General features: G+C 36.5%; 1 protein-coding gene across 4 annotated transcripts in view; it reads left to right on the top strand.

Annotated features, from left to right (window-relative positions):
* The window catches only part of LOC105216647 (rap1 GTPase-activating protein 1), a 205,146-nt gene that overhangs the window by 67,425 nt on the left and 114,225 nt on the right, over positions 1 to 23,496 (top strand). The gene's annotated exons all lie outside the window — the stretch shown is intronic.

Here is a 23,496-nt window from a genome sequence, read left to right as displayed (position 1 = left end):
AAATTTTACTAAGAGATTCACGATCACCCTACTGGGTCTTATGGAGTCGCTGTAGTCTTGGAGAGGGTACAATAGACCACTGGTCGTGGTGCTTTCCTCAACATTAATATCTATCTATTTACCCACATTTTCGGTGAAAAATTACCCTTAAGTACTGAGTTCTTCATTCAGTCTTCAGTCTTGAACATTTATAGTCCTAATTCTACAATTTTTTACCAAGTGATGCTACGCCTCAAATACAGTATTTGTATAAAGTTTTATTCTATTATCATCATTGGTTCCTAATGTATATATTATAAAATGATGTAAAAATTTAGTTATATGTGAAGTAGGCGTGGTTGTGAACAAATTTCGCCCATTTCTTATCCGTGTTATCATGGTGTCAAGAAAATATTATATACCGAATTTTATTGAAATCGGTCGAGTAGTTCCTGAGAAACGATTTTCGACCTATAAGTGGGCGGCGCCACGCCCATTTTTCACTTTTTTTCAATCTGAGTGCATCTTCTTTCTGTCATTTCTTCTGTAAATACTAAAGTTCTGACGTTTTTCGTTAGTGAGTTAACGCACTTTTAGTAATTATCAACCTAACCTTTGTCGAGCAGGTGGGCGTGGTTATCAGATTTCAATTTTGTTGCGAGAGTATAAAAACAACTTTCCGCAGAGACTGAGACCGAAATTTAATTCAAAAACTTTGGACATCTTAAAATATAAATGCATTGCAAATATACTCCTCAAGATTCCTTAGAAATGTTTTCAGAAATGCTTAGATTTGATTAGAAATTCTATGACATGATATTTCCAGACCTAAGCCTAAAACCTTGGAAAGCCAAATTTATTCAATATGACGTCTTCATAGAATGGGTATGTAGAGGTATTTGACGAAAATACTCTGTTGTGATTAAAAAAAAGCGAAGCGTATGGGTCTGGTTATTAAAGCGGACAAAGCCATATATCTCCTGTCATCATCATTCGCGACTTGGCTCTCACATCCCTGTTGACAGCCATAACTTTGAAGTTGTAGATAATTTCGTCTATTTTAGAACCCGTATTAAAACCAGTTACAATGTCAGCTTTGAAATCCAACGCAGAATCACTTTTGCCAACAGGTGCTACTTTGGCTTTGTAGGCAATTGAAAATCAAAGTCCTCCCGAACCAAACACAAACAAAAACCAAACACTAGAAGTCCCTCATCATTCCCGTCCTGCTTTATGTTGCTGATGCGTGGACGATGAGACGACACTATAATATTATTTTCGAGAGGAAAGTTTTGCGGAAGATTTGGGGACCTCTGAACATTGGCAACGGCTAATACCGACGACGATGAAATTATGTGCTGCATGAGTTATACGACGACATTGACATAGTTCAGGGAATAAAAAACAGCGGCTACGCTGGCTAGGTCATGTTGTCCGAATGGGCGAAACAGTCCAGCTCGAAAAGTGTTCGATGTGGTACCCGCTGGTGGTAGCCTCCACTCCGTTGAAAGATCAGGTGGAGAGCAACCGGGTTTCACTTGCTATACCAATTCACGTCAAACAGCGAAAGGAAAAATAAATGAATTGAAGATCTGTTAGGTAAATAGTATAAGTATATTTGGCACTCTGGAACTTTTGAAATTTTCGTTGTGTAGATTGATGATCTGGATGTCAGTATGCATAATTACGAGTAAAGAGAACTAACTGAAACTTTCAGTTTGTACTCCATTTAAACTTAAATCATCTTAGCTAATTCATTTCCCGTACGTCAAAAATATGCGTAAACATAAATCAAAAATGTACCGAAATTCTAGTTTTGAAAGTAATTTCTAACTTCTTAACTGCAAATGCGAATCACGTCACACGCTTATCATGCCAGCCTCCAGCTGCCGGGAACTTTGCGCGTTTATATATAATTTCATGCTGTGCGTTCTACTGTCTCTAATCTCATGACAACAACAACTGAAATATTTTCAGCTGAAAATACTGTTGAAATATACATTTCTCTATGCTTTTTGAACTAAATTGACTAAATAAAAGTTGCATAATTTCATGAAAAATGTGCGCTGGTGATGGCGGTGGTAGTGAGTAAGTGCTGTGAAAGCAACAAAATTCAGTTGTATTTTTGTGTGTGGCATGTAGCATGCAACAAGATGCAGTGCGCGGGGGAGTCAGCCTGCTAGCATTTTTAACATAGTTTCCGTCGTTCTGGCTCATTCGGCCAAAGTGCTTGACGCTAAAGTTGCGGCATCTGTAATACAATACATAACAGCAGCGCAGTGACCTACATCTTCCCGGCGCTGCCACACACACAAACATACTCAACTAAGTTAATATATGGACAAATATAAATTTTCGTCTTTTCGTACATATTTGAGTCATTATCGTCCGTTGCTGTGCGCTTTCAGTGGCGCGAGGAAGCAGCCACCATGCAACACGCCTCGGCGCTAGCAGATGTGGCAGCCGCCAGTTGTCACATGGTGATGGCTCGCAGTTTGACAATGAATAGTTTGTTTGCTTTTTCGATTTCTCTTGCTGTTTCTGTTTCTATTGCACTGTGTTTTGTTGTTTTTGCTTTCCTTTTCGTTTTGGTAAGTTTGTCGCAGCGCTTTTTTCGCGGCAGTCGCGTTAATGGCTTCTCTAGAACAAACACACAACAAATATACTAACACTGCACATTTATCTTTGTCTGTATGTATTTCTGTGTATTTTATGTGTGAATTTATGTGTTTTTCTCTGTATGTTGTGTTGTCTCGGAACAACCGCAGCTGTCATTGAATAATGTGGTTGCCTGCCTCCCAGTGCATAATGTCGCGGCACTTGCTGCACACACCCACTCTACTCCACTCCAGCGTTGTAAGCATAAGAGTATGCTGGCGGTTTTATGTGCCTATGTGGGCGCACTGCAAATATTTGTACTGTATTATGACACTGGTGCGAGTTGCCGGAACTGCATGCTTGAACTGATGTCAATGGGGCAGGCAGGTGGTGGGTTCGAGCTGGGGGTTATGGATGGTTAACAAATTTATAGATTTCCACAAGTGGCTGCCAAGGAAGCGTTTACAATTCACTTGATGTAAATTTCAAAAAAGATATACATATATATTTATACTAAAATATGGATCAGTGCTGGAACCAAAAGAACTAGTTTTGCTTTACTCTTTAGTGGGTACAATGCAATGTATTCTCGCTATTTATGTTATTATTTTGAATGCACGTACTTAGAAATGCATTACACTGCACAAAGAATGCTTATGCTGTTTATGACAGCAATTCAAATTCATTTTCAAATCAAAAATGCAAGTATTTTTGTGTTTGAAGTGTGCGGTATTTGTGTTGTAGGTACGAGGGGTGTGTGATAAGTCGCTGAGTTTAGGAAACAAAGTGATTTTAGTCTACATATTTCCTCCATTTTTTATTTTTCTTTTATTTTTTTTTTATTTTTGTGCAGCTATTTTTTACGTTAACTACAGATGTTTCGGTATAAATTCACTACAATTAGAGTCAAAATAACTTTTACAAACTGAAATAAATGAAATGAACCAAAAGAAATTATGTAGAAGAGGTTATCTCTTTCCATTCAATTTCTAAGCTGTCGACAAAAGTTAAACATGGTTTTTTCCATTTTTTATTTAATTTAACTTAACTTAACTTAACTTTATTTAATTAATTTAATTTCATTTAATTTAATTTAATTTAATTTAATTAAATATAATTTAATTTAATTTAAACTAATTTAATTGAATATAATTTAATTTAATTTAATTTAATTTGATTTAATTCATTTAATTTAATTTAATTTAATTCATTTCATTTCAGTTCATTTCATTTCAATTAATTTAATTTAATTTAATTTAATTTAATTTAATTTAATGAAATGTAATGTAATTTAATTTAATTTAATTTAATTTAATTTAATGTAATTTAATTTAATTCATTTCATTTCATTTAATTCATTTCATTTCATTTAATTCATTTCATTTCATTTCATTTCATTTAATTCATTTCATTTCATTTCATTTCCATTAATTTAATTTAATTTAATTTAATTTAATTTAATTTAATTTAATTTAATTTAATTTAATTTAATTTAATTTAGTTTAATTTAATTTAATTTAATTTAATTTAATTTATTTTAATTTAATTTAATTTAATTTAATTTAATTTCATTTCATTTAATTTAATTTAATTTAATTTAATTTAATTTAATTAATTTAATTTAATTAGTTTATTTTATTTTATTTTAATTTATTTCCTTTTTTCGATATCAGTAGTGTTGCATTCAAAGTGTCATGTACTTATCGAACCACACTTTTAAATCGAAATTCCACGTTATAGTTGGTATGCCACATGCTGTGGTTACTTCACATATGTGAACACATACTGCACATTCTTTTTTGTACATACTAATTGTTGTCTATAATTATGTGGGCGGTTTCTTTGAGTAAGGTTGTTGCTATTGTCAAAATAGTAAATTTTATTTGAGGTTGTTTATGATCTAGTATATTACAATTTTTTTTATATATGCAGACTTATGACATACATTTTACATAGTATTTCTAATTTTGTATGTTACTTTTTTTTAAATATCAAAATTCTCTAATAAATATTTCCTTCTTTCTTTTCAGGTATGTACTCTCAAATTTTAATATATAAATCTAAGTGAAACGTAAAGGTAAATACAAATTAAATACATTGAGGTTAAGTTAGATAAAATTAGTCAACTTCTTCATTACCGGATTAATGAATTTAAAAAATAAATATTTGTAATACATTACTCAACACATGAACTCTCTAACAGCATCTTATATGAGATGGTTTTTGAAAAGAAGAAGAAAGTTTTGAAAAAATCCTCCTATTAACCTATTTTTTATAGGAGTGTTTGCCTTGTATTTCCTCTCTCTAACATAGCTACAATCGCTAGGGAACTGTCGTACAAATTCAAATGATTTAAATAAAGGTTACGAGAATTTATATAGAATATATTAGATATTATTTATAATTTATAAGTTTAAATTTTCCGTTTCCGATAACGTTGAAGCGACTGTATTATTCAAAAATTCCGTTATAAAATGATAAAATATTCTCCTTTATTATGCATATGCACTTTTTTTTATCGAATATTACATGTTTATAACCTTTGTCAGCATGCTTTGCACACAATTGGCAAAATATTTGCCGGCGCTCCAACCGTATTTCGTCAAACGAATTCTGCTGCAAAAATAATGCAAAAATCCATATGCCCACATGTCGACAACGCATGTTTATTTAAATTGCTTTTCCTATAAAGAGCTTGTAAAAAGGATTGTCGGTCGTGTTTTGCATTTCGCGCCATATTTATTGAGTTCGTAGCAAAACCATTACAGTTTTCACACTACTATATGTTGCTGCAAGCAGTATAACAAATTGAATGTGAATTTATATTATTTTATGCTTTTAATAGAAAAGTGAGAAACTGCGAAACTTTACAATTCGATAAAATGAATTTCACTCTGCAATTCAAGAGCATAATTTAAAGTTTATTTTCGGCACAATGCATGATTGCTACTCTCTAACGGATTTTATTTTAAATTTAATGCTTGTACTCCTCATATTTCCATTGTGTCTATTTATGGAGTAGCTCTCATAAAAATAAATATGTTTATAGTGCCCATTTGTCTGGGCGCACTGCACTGTGGAGCAGTTATGCTGAAAGGCATATTTTTCTTTAGTACTTAATGTTCAGATAATGCTTATAATCTTATATATTAAAGGAAGCTCCGGGACGAGACTGTCGGAGTCTCTATCTTTATCATTCTTGCTTTTGAGTCTATGATACGATTCTCAAGATCTTTAAAATCAGCTATAATTTCACCGATGGTCTCTTCATTTTACTCTAGTTGTTTCATTAACATCTTCGAAACTCGTATAGGTTTGGAATCAGAATATTGGTTTTTGAGAATACTCTGGGAAATATATAGCTTGGATAAGGATTCAAGGTCATCACATGTAATCAGGTTATGTTGAAATTAAATGGTATAGATCAAATGTTCTTCGTTCCAATTTCACTTAAAATTCAATTCAATACAATCAGGTTTGAAAAGTGATTTTGAATATTTGTTCATAGACAAATATTTTTGTAATTCTGATTATTTGATATTTATACAAGTTTGATTGAGCTTATCTCGTCACAACCGCACCTTCCACCAACTGAAGTATCCACTCATATCAATTTCACACCTTTTTCCAATTATTTTTTAAATTTATTGCCACTTCAAAATCAATTTTCACACCGAGTGCAAATTCTTGTTGCGTTACAACGTGTTTACGACCATATTGTCTTGTCTTCTGCTGACTGCTAATGTTCTATAAGTACTAAATATATATAAGAACATGTGTCCATGTTTGTATGTATTTGCATGAAACGGCTACGTTTACAACTTGATGGCAATATAACAGCGTTGCGTAGTGATTGCCAACAGCGTTGTTGATACATGGTTCCTAGGAACATATTTGTTTACAGTGGTCTCCAGAATGTAGAATACAAGATATAGGCTAAAGGAGTATGTATAAATTGAATTCGAGGTTAAGTTTAGAACTAACGGATTTGTGAAGCTCCGGCGTCTTAATTATTGTATGCTTGAACTCTAGAATTATATAATTTAATGTTTCTCAATTTGAAAAAATTATAGAACTAACTTGAGAATAGCATTATAGCCTACTTGAGATAAATATAGTTTTCAACTTGAATCTTTGTTTGGTGTCGAGAGTACTTCCTTTTTAAAGTTTAATTGTTAGAGCTTTTTCGGCTTTTTAAAAGCAAAACTTGATCAAACATATTCTTTTCCGAAAATCGTGTTCTGGATAACAATTTGTGAAGAGATCCTTAACATCTTGAAAACTAAAAATTATTAAATTTTTGAATTCTAATCGGGTTTTATACATTTAGACTAATTATAATAATTGAACTGCAGCCTTTTAAGCGTAGCTTACTGTATTTTAAGCATCCGCGTGTGCCATCTTCATCGCCCAGGTGTTGGTAATGCTGCTAATGTAGTGTCTTGATCGTTAAATTTTTATATAAACTTTAATCGCATTCTCAATTTTACTGCAGTTTTGCAGTTCTTTACGATTATTTAGTGATGAGTCGTTACAATTTCGATGAGTAACTAAATACAAAATTATTTAGTTTCTTCTTTTAACTTTTATTAAATATTAAGGAATAAAATCTTTGTTGACCTTGAGATGACCTAGTCAGCTACTTCGCTTATAAGTTTTATACGATCGTATTCTTGGTATTCTAACTTGGTTATAACGAAGATTACCGGATTTAAAACTAGATTGAGGATTATAATCTTACATATATTAGTCTGTATAAGGAAACGAAGCGTATGGATCTGGTGGTGAACGAGGACTAGACGAAATATCTCCTGTCATCAAACGAACAGTCAGCGCATTCGCGTCTTGGCTCCCACGTCACTGTTGACAGTCATAACTTTGAAGTTGTAGATAATTTCGTATACCTAGGAACCAACATTAACACCGATAATAATGTCAGCCTTGAAATCCAACGCAGAATCACTCTTGCCAACAGGTGCTACTATGGACTGAGTAGGCAATTGAAAAGTAAAGTCCTCTCTCGACGAACAAAAACTAAACTCTACAAGTCCCTCATCATTCCCGTCCTACTTTATGGTGCAGAAGCGTGGACGATGTCAACGTCCGATGAGACGGCACTAGGAGTTTTCGAGAGAAAGGTTTTGCGGAAGATTTATGGTCCCTTAAGCATTGGCAACGGCTAGTACCGCAGACGATGGAATGATGAGCTGTATGTGTTATTCGACGACATAGATATAGTCCAGTGAATAAAAAGACAGCGGCTACGCTGGCTGGGTCATGTTGTTCGAATAGATGAAAGTGCTCCAGCTCTGAAAGTATTCGATGCAGTACATGCTGGTGGAAGCCGAGGAAGAGGGAAGCCTCCACTCCAATGGAAGGACCAGGTGGAGAAGGACCTGTCTTCACTTGGTATTACCAATTGGCGCCAAACTGTCAAGAGGAGAGATGCGTGGATGTCTAGGTTCGAACTCAAATGAATTAATTTTTTTTTATTTATTAAAAGCAGTCTTAATAATCTTTTAAGTTTGCTATACTCGCAAACACCCAATTAACGGCATTTAAATTTCTCTCATCCACTCGCGGAACAAAGTATTCATCACCGGACTCAGCTGCCGACTACTTTCAATATTTTCTTTCAACTTAATATTTTTTACAAAAACAAAAAGTAATCAATCTTTCACATTTTTTTACACTCCTTTGCACAGCAAGCCTTTCATTTGAGCGCGCTGTATATCCTTTCAATCAATTAAGGTTCATTATTTTGTATTTTTTTTCATTCTACGCCAACTTTCCTGCAATTTTTCTGCCAAGTTTCTGTTTCGATTACTCTTCGTCTTCGTCTTTGCAGTCCGCTTGTTGGACGGGTGCACGTGTCAACACTTTCAACCCACTTGTTTGGGTTTTGTCGCACCTGTTAGTCATTCGCATACATATATCGTCTACTGCTCGCCTTCGCAGGCAAAGCTCCCACACTGCTGTTCTTTCCTTACTCCGTTCGGCCCACTGCTGCTTTCTTCAGGTCATGTTTTTGTTTTGTTCACTTGACATTTTGCCACATTCTGTGCTCGCACTCTCCTTATGGACATGACACATTTTTGCTCATTTTATCTCTTCTAGTTAAACGCCTGCGTTCTTAAAAGCTGTAAGGTTCTATTGGACTGGACCACAACCGTACAGCCGTCCGACTCAATTTAATTAAACTTCAATTTATTTCGTTCGTACGCACTTCTGACCTGCCAAAGTGGGCCTTTCTTGTGTCCGGAGAGTTGCTGAAAGCATTGCTTTCATTTATCATTGTGTCAACTTTAATGTAATGCAATAATAGTGAAAATTACTTGCCACAGAGTAAATACAGAGTATGTTTGTGGGTGTGTACGGCAAGTACTTGTGCCAACTCAGGTGTCCTGCCCGTTATTATTCAATAGCAGAGTTCATTTGGTTTCCATGTCTTCAGTTTGACTTTTTCCATTTGTGTTGAGCAAGGTTATGCTGCTGTCGCCATTATTTTGCGGTAGAGCTCAAGTGACCAACGTCAATTGTTTTCGTTGTGTGGTCAACAACATTTGGTTAATGATATGCGAATGAGAAAAATATATATTTTTTTCATAAAATTCTACTTATTTATGCTTGTAATATGGTTGGGTAAATGTCTTCGTATTGCTTTTTTGGCTTTTCGCATTGTTTACTTAATTTATTATGTTTATGTGTGACCTGCTGGCGTGGCTATTAAAGGTAGAATAAGTAAACAAATATAAATATATATAAAATTGTATGCGTATGTAACGGCTTTTTGTATAATTTGATTTTATTATAGTATATTACGCATAATTAATTTGCAATGGAACGATAAACAAAGTAAAAATGTAGGAGGCAAAGCAAGTCCCTATAGAGTGTCCTAAGAAACACCCATTTGAGTTGTCCACCTTTTCGAATAAAGAAAGAATAAGATTTATTTATTGAAATTGCAATAATCATCGTCAGTTTTCCTCATACTCTATAGCTGTTATATAACTTCAATTTTATGTATAATAAAACTCAGCCTTGGTTTGCTTGTGATGTTCCAAGAGAGAGATCTCAAAGGTTACAAATAAACTCCATTGTTTTCTACTGTTTTCTCTTGCAGATTCGGTTCTTGAGTTGAACATACTTAGGTAGGTAGGAGGGCAATCTTTGAAAGGGTCAATTAGCACTATATGCGCCATTTTGTTGCACTAATTGTATACATTTGTATTAATGCTATCTCGTTTTATCATCTCATTAAAATCATTTTGTGCTTTCGCTGAAACTATTTATGTCCGTAATACTTTTTGTATACAGCGATTTAAGATTTGATACCCGATGGATTCCAAGTGTTCTATGTCGGATTTGCGATAGTACTGGCTGTTCACAGAGAAATCGTTTCCTTATTCCCTTCTAGTTCGCAGTCTATACTCATTTTCATTGCATGTTCTCTAAATGGCCTCTTTATAATAGCTGTAATTTTGAAAACAATGTTCGTTGTCCTATTTAACCAGACCATAGTTCATGGCTTGTCATATCTTGGCCATATGTGTTTTGTTATCTTGTATTTCGTTGTATGTTTTCTTCTCTCCTCACTGAAATGTTCAAATTTCGTATTGAGCTCACTATTGATCATTCTTAGCGGGAATGGATTCGTCTAGAGAGGCTCCTTGGTTTGCCAAACCGTCTGCTTTTTGTTACCTAAAATGTTCTTGTGTCGGGGACCCCAGATCATGTCTAGTCCGGAGTTTATCTTGCAGTGAGTTCAATGCCTTCTTGCAATTACGGACTACGCTGGAATTAATCTTTGGCGACGGCAAGGTCCGAAGTGCCAGGAGTGGCTATCTGTGTATTTCATTGCTTTCTGCATCCTTTCGTAGTTATTCAATAGAGCTTCACAGACCTTCTCTATGCTCAGTACTTCCGATTGTTAGATGCTTGCTGAGGATAGACGGATGGAGAAGGAGATATCAAGATCATCGGAATATCCATTTCCATGATATCACTATGTCTTTCTATTTCATATACTTTCATATATGGAGTCTTTATGCGAAAAAACTTTCCGCAAATTCATTTTCTTTACGGATGACACTCTTAAGAATCCACTGAAGTTAAAATTGGAGTCATGTTTCCCTCTTCTCAAGTTAAAGTAATCCTTTCACGTTCGACTCTATATTGGATCGAGAAGAATCCATCCATTTTGGAAGATTATTATAGTAACTTCAAGAAAATCGAAATTTAGAGAGAAGCAGAAAGATTGAGGAAGACAGACAGACAAACACGCCAGCAGGCCCCGTAAATATGAATACTTTTGCATACGTCTGATCCATATTTAAATTTGCATAAAAGTGACATCTGTTCACCATTTCACTGCTTCAATATAAGATGTGTACATCTGGAGCCATGCAATGCGTTGATTCTGTTCAACTGACCATACGCCCACAAATTATTTTGCGGATGAACTGAAATTGATTTCACATTTGTCAGCTGCGCACACATGCCGACACGCATACATGCCCTCATATGAACATAACTCGTAAAAACCAGACCAGACCAGGGGACAGAAAAAAAACAAATGCGTTAAATGATTGAGCTTCAAATTGGTTTACTTCTTTATTCATTTATTTTCGAGCGTTTAATGGGAGCGTTGAAGAGCTTGCGTACAGCACAACACTTTTTGCTGACAGCAATTTGATTGTTTCATTAAATTGCCAGCAGCAGGCGTGCGCGCGTTTTTTCGTTTTTTTTCTGCGTTATTTTGCTCATCTGTCAATGTGACAGCGACAATGTCGATTAAACTTGTTGTTATTGCTTGCGCCATGCAACTAACGGGCGAAGTAGTTTTCTGTGGTTATCGACCAGTTCATTTGCAGTTTAATTGGACTTCGCCAAATATTTTTGGAAAATCTAACGGAATTTCTCGTAAAATTTGGTTGTTCATACACTTCGTCGGTTTATGCATAGATATACATGGATGTCGCTATATATATTTTGATTGTAATTAATTTCGTTCGCAATGACATTGAATTGCGGCCAAATGTCAAACTCTGACTGAAGGTTGGAGTTTGGCGAATTGAAAATGTCAAATTGAAGAGAAGTGGTTTTACGGTACGCAAATTCGATTTGTATTCAGCTGATGAAAAGCTGTGATTATTTTATTTATTTTTTTAATTTTTTCAACTGGAGGTTACTGGCAGAAAATCATATATAATAGTCGAGTTAAAAAACATACAAAGGCAGCTGAATATTTAAATATAAAGATATAGTATAAAGACCTCGAACCAACTTTAATCACTTTAAATCACTTGCTTTAAATAAACAAAAAATGAAAAGTGAAAGCGGTTCTGATCTGTTTCTCAAAGAAGCACACGCCATTTTCTATAACTCTGTTGCATAAATCAATCTGTATGGGCCTGAAGATCTTCTGAAACCGAGGGAAGAGGTTGGTATATCAATTTCGAATCTGTCAATTCTTTCGGAAACTTCAGAAGTCATTCCTACTCAATTTAGTTTCAACAAAGTTGGATCAAATTTTCGTGTCGTTTTGAAAAAAACTCATTTTTTTATGCAAAATTTCGATTGCTATAGAGCACAATTTTCTTATATTCGGTACCATTTTCGAACTACGATTTAAGACTTGCTTCAATCTAGGCCTCAGTCTTTGCGACCTCTTAATTGCCTTTAAATAACTATTATAATTATAATAATATATCTATATGCGATCTGTTAATGAAAGTAGATCTCTACGGAGCTGATCCGGAGTGTACGAAGGAAACGGACAAAAACTTCAGAGCTATGGAAAAATTGCATCACTTTCATTTCATTTGTGATACTCTTCATCGGGATATATTCAGTAATCACTTGACCTAGGACACACTTCTTGAATTTTGGTCATCATAATGGAGACGCAACCAGAGTATAACGATTGAGTCTGCAATATCTCATATCGGTGTATATAACAAATTACTAGCTCGAACCGGCACTTATTTCGTTCAGGGCTTCGGAATATTAGCACTTTTATGAACGATATTTCCAGTAAGCGGCTTCGATCTGTTAAATACTAGATATCTTGATTAATTTCATCTTTCCGAAATCATTTTGTGAAATTTTGATGCTTAGGTCCGATATAGTCTCCTTTGAACGTCCTCCGGATTTATCGTCTTCGCTACTCGTACCACATATGGCATTATGGCTTTCCTCCGCAAATCCCAGATTCGTTTCATTTGCGTTTTCAAGACGCCTAAACTTGGGTCTCTCGAATGAACTATCTGATAGGTTTGAACTTTTTCACACTTTTTTTTGAAGGATTGTACAATCTACAAAAGATATACATAGTTCTCTGACTTTTCATAGAACGTTTATGACTTACAGATCCATTTAAGGTTAGATCGCCGAAAGTACATACCTTGGCTGAATAAAATCTGGGTCAATTTTGGAACCGCAGAACCGGTTGCCATGGGAATTTCAGAGACTTTTGTCGTGGTCCCATTAAATACAGTTTTTCTTTTATTTCACCAGTGCCTATTAACTAAAAATTAGTACACTGATGGATTCAGTCCCTGTATACTCAATTTTTGCTATTGACCTCACAATAGATCTTTTAAACAAGTAAGGAAGTTCGGTTGTAACCATTATTGGTACCAATAATGGATGAATTCAGGCGATATGTTCCACGGTCTCTATGAGGAGGATATGAAGTATATCTTGACGAAACTTGTTACACAAGTTCCGTATAAGGGCTGATATTGAAAATGGGCGAAATCTGACCCTTGCCACTAAATTTTACAGAAAAAAAGGCAGAGAAAATGCATTCAGATAAAAAAATGGAAAATGGTTGTGGCGTCGCCCACTTATGGGTCAAAAATTCTTAGAATAGTGTGTCTCTGTGCCGAAGATTATTAATATCTGGTCATAGCTTTCCATAGCTTCCATATACCTAATTACAGGTTTTCAACAAAACGGTGGATTTTATTCCGCATATATCGGTTAATATGAGAAATATCTTAGCAAAATTAAGTGAGCTTATAGTCTTGGATATAGTGTAGCTTGGTGGTAAAAAGAGTGAAATCGGTTCAGGAATTACCTCATTGGATTTTATGCTGAATATATGGGTCAAATTGTGTTATCCTTATAAAAATACGTCAATAAATTGTGAGAGTACAAAATGTTCGGTTCCACCCGAACGTATCCTTTCCTTACTTGTTTTGAATAAGAAATTTTTAAGGATGGCTGGAGAAAAAAAAATACACTTTTCAGTAATTATAAAAAATAAGTAATAAAATATATTTCGAATTCTTAAATATTTTACAACATATTCTTCAGGCATTTCCAGAAAATGCACTTGTAGTATGCGTTAAATGCATTTCTTGAGTATTCATATAGTGACTGAGAATTGCATATATTTTTTCATTTGACAATATGCAGTAGATGCATCTATATTATATAGTATATACATATATATGTACTATCTGCATTTATAAGTGAGTGTTTGAGCATTTCTAAAGCGCAAAATTGCCAAACGGAAAGGGAAAAGAATGACGAGTAGGCAATTTGCATATTGACACATTCATTGCGGCAACACAGACCGAGGACGTGTGTGAGTCAGAAACATTCGTGACGAAGCGAGTGTGTGGATGTGTGTGAGTGCAAAAGAGTCACACAGCAATCACAGTGATGGATAGAGAGGCCATAAGTGTAGTTAGATAGAAGTGCAGATGAACAGACAGCCAAACAAGCAAGCAACGGCACATCCGGATAGACGATGGAAGAAGAAGCAGTCGAACAGACAAGGATGTAGGAACACCCAAACAGTTAGACAGTGCGTCGGCCCAACAACGGCCTCTGAGGTAAGCTTTTCGTGCTGCATTGGGAATTGAGAAGAATACATAGCGAAGTATGAAGAGAAGAAGTATGCCTAGCTGAAATTCAATATGCAGAACAGACAGTGAAAGTCTGCTAGGCAACAACCGGTTATGCCGTGCTGGCGCGTTGACAGACAGCCACTCGTCTAGTTGAGGACCGAGCGAGGTGAGGTGAGGGTAGTTGAGCGTTACTTGTGGAAGACAATAAAATGTGGAAAATCTGGCAGACATACTAGGCTGTCTAGGGATGTCTCATGTTGGTGTGTTTGGTATATTTATCTAGTGTTTTATAATTATGCAATACTTGTGGAAACGTACGTACACACATACATACATACTTATATATGTATATATATATAAAGGGTGATCCATTTCGAGGTTCCCTACTTTTTTAAATAAAAACAAAGAAAATTCGAATATAAGGGGGTAAGAACATTCATTGGCATTTATTTATTAGAGAGTCTCTCTTTCAAATATTGGTCGCGATTACGTCTCAAATAGACCCTCCTTTGATGCCAATTTTCGATGAGTCGTCTAGCATTTCGATTGGTAACTGACGAATGACACGCGTCATGTTTTGCTCCACGACCTGAATTGGAGCGGGATTGTTCGCATAGACTTTAGACTTTACCTATCCTCACAGAAAAAAACCCTATCGATGTGATATCACAGAATCTTGGTGGCCAATCAACCGACTCAATACGTGAAATTAACTGCTTTCCGAAGTGTTTTCTCAATGAATCCATTGATTGATACGATGTGTGGAAAGTGGAGCCGTCTTGTTGAAACCAAATGTCACCGAGATCACGAGCTCCAATTTCAGGCATCAAATAGTCGGTTATTATGGGGCAATGACGTCGCCATTGATAGTTACGTTCTCACCGGTATCATTTTTGATTAAAATATAGACTGGTTATTCCACCGGCCGACAAACGACACCAAACCGTTTTTTTTCTGGATGAAACGGATTTTCTTGAATCTCTTCAGGCTGGTCTTGGACCCAATTTTTTTGTTTACATACATACCTCGAAAACGTCGAATCTTCTTGGAACTTTTCAAGAGCCGATAGATCGAAACGATGTCACTTGGAAAGGTCAAGTGGTTTCAGTTCTTGCACAAGCTGTATTTTGTACGCTTTCAATTTAAGATCTCGGCGTGAAATCAACCAAGTCGTTCCATACATCAGTCCGAGTTGCTGCGAGCGGCGCCGAATCGACTCTCCACGGTCTTCGTGTACACTCTTAGCTACGGCTGCTGTATTTTATGCACTGCGAGCTGGAAGTGATATATTCGGTCGAATATTATAAAAGACCTCTCTACTTGCATCACCCTTTATATACACAGCACACAGTGGCAGGTTTCTAGCTGCATATTGTCGGCTTGCAACATTATTGCTTTTGTTGCATGTCTCTTGCCACTGATTTTTGATTAATTGCTAAGCACTTGAATTTATTATCATTTCTAGTTACCATACAAGCTATTCAATATTTGAAATGCTTTTAATGCAATCAAGGCGCGAGCTATTGCTCTTCAGATTTACATAGATAAACTATGCATTTCAAGCCCATTAAAGTAATTCATATTTGAAACAACAATTTGTAGCACACACTCACACTGACTGCCACACGAGAGGATATCACTCTACTGATTCGTCTGTTTTATTGTTGTATGGCGTCGTCATGTCAGCAACGAAATTGTCTCTGCTCGTAGTACTTGCAACTCGCTGTGGCAGCAGCCTTGTGGCATGAATTTTACGAAAAAGGACAATGCCATCGGATGTGGCACGTTACACATACTTGCAGCACTTGCCGCAAGCAACAATGCCGGCCGAATAATGCTTCAGTGTGGGTAATATGTATATAAAGCATACTTTCAGGCGTGGCAACATGGTGGCTGGCTTCCCCTTGAAAAATATGAAGTGTATAATAATGAATTCTCTAAAATGGTGTGCCAACAATTTTCCAGTAAAACGGAGTTGAAAAGCATACAATAGCAACAAAAGAAAAGCAAAAGAGAAAATAATAATCATAACAAAGGTTTTTGAGCCTTACGGAGAGAGAGTACTCGGAGTATCATAAGTGTCTGCGCTAGAAAGTGTGAGTAAGTGTTGCCGCGAAAGTTAGTGAAATGCAGGTCTGCAGCGCGAGAATTATGAAATATTTAACGGTTTTAAAGTGAAGCGCAGATTTTCATGCTTTCATTACAACAAAAAAAACAACAATTTTATTTACATATAAATAATATAACTTAAGTGCCGCTTTTGAACACACGTCCGCACACAACTTGTCGCTCAAAACCGTCGCTACCAACTGTTGGTTGCCTACCTGCCACACCGCCGAGCAAGTGCAATTCGTTAATTATGTGTTTCACTCTCCCTGTTACAAGCGAGGCACAAGTGCTCTCAACGTAGCTAGGAAAGCAAGGATAAGGTCTTACATGTTGTAGTTGTCGCATTTTAGGCGCTTACACCGTGTGTCGGGGTTGTAGCAGTAGGTGTTGTGCCTTAATTGCTAGCTTACATACATACATCTATCTATAACTGTGTGTTACAGTCATAAATACCCGTCACAAGTACCCGCAACGGTTATGAGTCGAGCAGCCTTGTCGGGGCAGCCATGTAGGGCTTGTCGGTTCCGTGTCGTTTGCTCGGACATGTTGTTGCTGCTACAGTTGCTGTTGTTGAAACTTTACGCCAGACGCCGGTGGCGCAAGCCAGCAACCAGCAATCAGCCGTTGGAGTTCTCTGGTAAATTGCAGCAATGAATGCCAACTGGAAAATGAATATAAAGCGGAAATGGCGTAAAATAAAAATATATATCTTTTTTTTTGGTATGTCTGGCTGTGTGTGCACAAACTTTTATGTGCTAATATGCCTACCAATGGTACAGCTGGCAACGGAATCGTACGTCTATAATGCTGAGTGCCTCGGTTGTGTGGAGGGACAGTGAGTGGTTTCTAAAAAAATTGTAAAATATTCGTGAAAAAAACTGTTTGGTTTAGTACTTTTTTGAGGATTTCTTTGGATCCTTTCACATATTTATTTTGTTACTTGAGTGAGATTCACACTAATTCTTCACCTCTAGTTCTTAGGCCCTTTCTTATCTATCTTATTCTGATCAAAGTGTCACGTGAGATATAGATAATGAGCGAAGGAGATTCTGTCTGAGAGATTTGTTCGGCTTTATAACCAAGAATATTGAAAACCTCGTGTACTAAACACTCTATAGAGGGCGCTATACGGAAAAGTGGATTTTTCACAAAAGTTCCAGAGAACACAATGAAATAAGAGACGGAAGTTCGACTTGCTTACTCTGTCGACTGTCCTTTGTGGCACCCAAATACTCCTAACGGATCGCAAAGACCCTCATGATTTCACAAAGCGCTTGGACTCTACTACTAAGTTCTTAAGTCGGATAATGTCGATTCCAGTAATAGGAGAATGATCGGATAAATACTTAACCTACAAAAAACTCAAAATTTAAATCCGGAAAATTGGTCCCTCCAATGTTTCAATTCCTTTATACAGTCTAAAAATACGCTTTTCGGAGATCTCCTTAATTGTCTGAAATTACTAGAAACAAAAAAATCGCCGGTTCAAAGCTGAGGAATATGGTGGATGGGACAATAGTTGGACCAATATGGCCGTGAATACTGTAGTGTGAACCTTTTGGTATTCATGACGGAAGAGCGCTTATTCGGTAAATGGGATTTTTCGGCAATTCGGCCTCGATCAATCTCGTTAATTCGGCTCCAAATAGTTAATATAGAATTGTGAATCCCAGATACCGATTGCCATCATCTTTCCGGAAATATGGACTTCACCTCCTCCGGAAAAATTTCGCCGGATGAAGATTACTACTTCGACTTAACCATTGTCATTGTTGTATTCTAATAGTTCGAAAATTTCGTAGACGGTCACGAAACGACGGGATTCTCCTTTGGATTGCGTTTACACATTGTCGACATATTATTGTCGTCATACAATGAAGGTTAATAAAAATACCTCTCTTATGCGGAAAAGTATCGCTCGGCGGTGTCCGCCTAAAAGGTGGTCATTTGTTCTAAAAATTTAACTTTCAGCATGAAAGATGTCCGCTCAAAGGAGGTGTCCGTCTAATAGGGGCGTCCGTTAGGAGATGTTTCTTTGAATCTCTTATCTAAATATTATAATATGCCTCTTAGCTCTTTCACTGATTCTCCCCATATTTAATTAGTAGCATAATCTCACAGATTATATTTTCTTTCTCCACGTACAAAGTATAGTTCTGCACTTTCTTTGGGTAGCCCCAAGGAAGAGACCAAATTTACTTGAGTGTATTTATAACTGGATCGATGTGTTAATAGGGTTTCATACGATTGGATGCACGATGGGAACTTTAGGTTTTCACAGACGTCCTTCTGAACTTCTTTATAGATGACTGTAATTTAATATTTAACGACCTTTGCGTCAAATCAAAACACTGTCGGGCTTCTTGCCTAGCGCAAAGGCCTATTCAAAGACTTACTTATATATATACCGTGACATCGACTGCCAGTCGACGGCGTGTACATGATACTACAGATTGCTTGTGTTAAATAAGAAGTGACAAGTTGTTGGGGAAAAGCCGGTTGCCATCACGCCCTTTCCCGACGCCGGCTGTAACACTGTAAACACAGGGGAGTGGGTGTGTGGCGCATAGAAGGTTAATGCACTTACAGCTGCCTGAATGGTGTGGAACGCATAGGCCAAAGTAAAGGCGCTGAAAGCTGTGTGCATGCAAAGCGCTGGCAATTCAATAGGGCAGACACACAGGCGACTGTGCGGAAAGTAAATAAAGTAACAACATAATAAAATAATTGGATGCCGCCGTTTCAAAGAAATAAAAACTTTAATTGAAATCAAAACAGAGAATTTCATGCAAAAACGCATGCAAACACGACGGCATACAAAATTTGTTTGTGCAGACAATAATTATCTATTCATTTGTAACAACAACAACACAATTTCCGTATGAAAAAAGAACCTCCGAAAAGAAGGCAGACAGACGACGGCAGAATGAGAGCGGGCTTAGACGAAAGCAAAAAGACGAACCAACTGCTGTTGGGTGCGACATTTGGGTGTAAGGTAGGTTAGGGTGCCAACTGATACCTGGGTCAATGAACAACCCCTAACGGTGCATAACTATGGGTTTGAATTTCAAATCAACAGCACGTGTGCAACAATCAACACATCACAGCGCCGCGTCGCGCATCAAAAAAATTGAAAAAATTTGAATTTTTTTCAATTTCATGCGCCGAGTGGTGGTTGAAGTGGAGAAGGTGTTAGAAAAAAATTTTGAAACGGTAACAAATTTAAATACCGTAAAAAAACACTAACCAAAAAAAAATGACACTCTAAGCTGAGTTGCTGCTCTTGGCTGTGCTGAAGAACCTTACCGAACAACTTTTTTTCTATCTTCTCTCACCCATTCATACACTTCATTATGTGATTTGTATCTCATAATATCTCACAGCGCACTCTTTGACCTACTGCGAGGGGTAACGTTAAGGTCGCCAATCAAACGGTAAACAGTGTAAACTAAAAAAACCACAACAAAGGCACTGAACAGTTATAAATAAATAAATTTGCATATTATGAAGAAGGCAAGCGAAACGCTGCTGACGTTAAGAAGACAAACAAAGCGTGATAATAAGAAGCAGAAAACAATTGCCAAAGGTGAAGCCGAAGCCAAGAAGCTAGCTGGAGCAGCAAAAATCAACAAAAAAAAAACAACAATAAAAAAATCTCGACGACTCTTCGCGCTAAAGAGGTGTTAGAAATGTATAAACAACCGCAAATTAACAGCTGAACAATGCTCGCAAATCAACGGCGCATTCAAGTGCATGCCGTAAGAAAGCAGAATGTGTTGAAAAAAAGTAGTAATAAATACTTTAAAGTGCTTTAGCGTGGCAGTATACCAGTGGATTAGTAGCGGCAGCTGTAAAGTGTACCTGTAGACACTTGTCTTGGAAATTTGTAGCGAGTTTTTTTTTGGAAAAAGTAGAATAGTTGATTGAGGAAGTGGAAGTTGTGGCCAGCTTCAGGCGCAGGAAGACTTGAGGCTAAGGAAAATAGCTTTGTTTTAAACTTTTCTTTGCGAATTTATTTTTTGTGTGGAACTTCTTAGGGATTTGTGCTACATAAGTTCTTCACATATATTAAGGAAGTTTGTGTTAGGCTTGTCATTTATAAGCTTGTCTTTTTTTTATATTAGATCATACTAAAGGGGTTTCCTTTTGACACAAGCATATTTTTTTCCGATCATCAACAGCCATCATAACTTTATAAGCTATATTTTATTATTCAGATACAATAAATTGACACTCAATTAGGTGAAAGAACACAAGGCCACCAGTGTCTCCATAAAAAAGTTAATGAATGGTGACCTATGAAATATATTCATCAAATTAAAAAAAATAACTCTCGAAGGCGTGACAAAATAAGATTTTAAAGGTTATGGAATTAGGACGTAGATCTATATCAATAGGTTGACCCATAACCATAACATGTCGAATTTAACAAGATATATTCAATCCACATTAGACCATTATTCGAAATCTGATCAGGGTGTATATTATCCCTTTCTGCTTAAGAGCTGTAGAGCAGAGTTCCTCTCTTATTATGATTCAATAGCACATTTGAGCCGTAAGCTGAGTGGTCGAAATTATTAGGAAACATGCAGAGATATGACGAGTTTTCTTTGGTTTAGGAGGTTAAAGAAGAAAGAAAGTTCTTGTTAATGTCAGATTTTAACCAACTGAAGGCGTACCTATGTATACCCGAAGGGTATTATAGCCGAATCCACCAGAGCGCGTCACTCATTTCTCCGTCTTGCTGTTTGACGCCAATTAGAAATCCCAAGTGAATTTAGGTCCACTTTCAAAGCTGGAGTGCTTTCGACCATTCGAACAACTTAACCTAGCCAGTATCCGCTGTCTTTTTATTCGCTGAACTAAGTCTACGTCGTCGAATAACACAGCTCATCGTTCCATCGTCTGCGGTATTCGCCGTTGTCATTATTCAAAGGACCATAAACTTTCGCAAATCTTTCTCTCGAAAACTATTAGAGTCATCTCATTGGATGTCGACATTGTCCACGCTTCTGTACCATAAAGCAGGACGAGAATAATGAGTGACTTGTTGAGTTTGGTTTTGCGTCGAGAGAGGACTTTACTATTCAATTGCCGACTAAGAAGAAGTATGTATATATTATCGCTTTTGAACTGAGTAGTACTTTGTTTGGAATTGGAAGAGGTCCAAATATACACTATTTGCAGCCAGTTGCGGCCTTATCATTAAGACTTAGATCTAGTCTTGCTTTTTTTAAAAGATGATCTATATGTGCTCCAGTTCTATGTCATCAACTTTCGGTAGTCTGTAATAGTTCAATCCATAATACATCGGGGTCAGTAAAGAACCGGGAGCAAAATTACTCGCAATAAATTTTTAATGGATGTTTTTCTGTGTTGTGTTCTGAAAAATGTTGCATGCTCGAATTATGAATAACAAATCATCTCTATTTCTTTCTAGCCATTTTTTCCCGAATCGAATTTACGAAGTAAAATATTGCTTTGAAGCTTCTTACTTATAGATCTACTTCTTTTAAGTAAATTGTAATTTAATGCCAGCTTTTTAACCTTCGTTGAAAATTCCGTGAGCTAATTCAGAGAGTGGTTAAGGTACTGATTTATGTTTAGATCTAATGACGCTTTTCGGATATAACGGGTGATTTTTTTGAGGTTAGGATTTTCATGCATTAGTATTTGACAGATCACGTGGGATTTCAGACATGGTGTCAAAGAGAAAGATGCTCAGTATGCTTTGACATTTCATCATGAATAGACTTACTAACGAGCAACGCTTGCAAATCATTGAATTTTATTACCAAAATCAGTGTTCGGTTCGAAATGTTTTTTATCGACAAATTTTGTTCAGCGATGAGGCTCATTTCTGGTTGAATGGCTACGTAAATAAGCAAAATTGCCGCATTTGGGGTGAAGAGCAACCAGAAGCCGTTCAAGAACTGCCCATGCATCCCGAAAAATGCACTGTTTGGTGTGGTTTGTACGCTGGTGGAATCATTGGACCGTATTTTTTCAAAGATGCTGTTGGACGCAACGTTACGGTGAATGGCGATCGCTATCGTTCGATGCTAACAAACTTTTTGTTGCCAAAAATGGAAGAACTGAACTTGGTTGACATGTGGTTTCAACAAGATGGCGCTACATGCCACACAGCTCGCGATTCTATGGCCATTTTGAGGGAAAACTTCGGAGAACAATTCATCTCAAGAAATGGACCCGTAAGTTGGCCACCAAGATCATGCGATTTAACGCCTTTAGACTATTTTTTGTGGGGCTACGTCAAGTCTAAAGTCTACAGAAATAAGCCAGCAACTATTCCAGCTTTGGAAGACAACATTTCCGAAGAAATTCGGGCTATTCCGGCCGAAATGCTCGAAAAAGTTGCCCAAAATTGGACTTTCCGAATGGACCACCTAAGACGCAGCCGCGGTCAACATTTAAATGAAATTATCTTCAAAGAGTAAATGTCATGAACCAATCTAACGTTTCAAATAAAGAACCGATGAGATTTTGCAAATTTTATGCATTTTTTTTTTTAAAAAAGTTATCAAGCTCTTAAAAAATCACCCTTTACTATCTATTCAAGTCTTTAGTCTAGGATCATAATAAATTTTTTTTGTAAAATACTTGATTTTGCCACTAATTTAATTTCAATAATGAATTAGCTGAATACTCATTATTTTTAAGTATACAGTGCTCCACAAAAATATACAACCAACACACTATGTTTTCAACCACTTCGCTAAATCATATTACATCCCATCAAACATGTTCGCTGTTGCAATCCAACCACTTTTACCAATTACACTCAAACGAAAATGGTTAGTAAAGTACTTTGGGTGTGATCTACTCAGCGCCAGGTACGCACCTAAGTGAGTTGCGCATGCGCACAAACCACTAAGCGTACGCAGACAGTGTTCGATGCTTTGCGCATAGGGGTTGCAGATAAACCGGC

This window comes from Zeugodacus cucurbitae, chromosome 3 (assembly GCF_028554725.1).
Source record: "Zeugodacus cucurbitae isolate PBARC_wt_2022May chromosome 3, idZeuCucr1.2, whole genome shotgun sequence".
Lineage (NCBI taxonomy): Eukaryota > Metazoa > Arthropoda > Insecta > Diptera > Tephritidae > Zeugodacus > Zeugodacus cucurbitae.
This window is presented reverse-complemented; position numbering and strand designations above follow the sequence as displayed.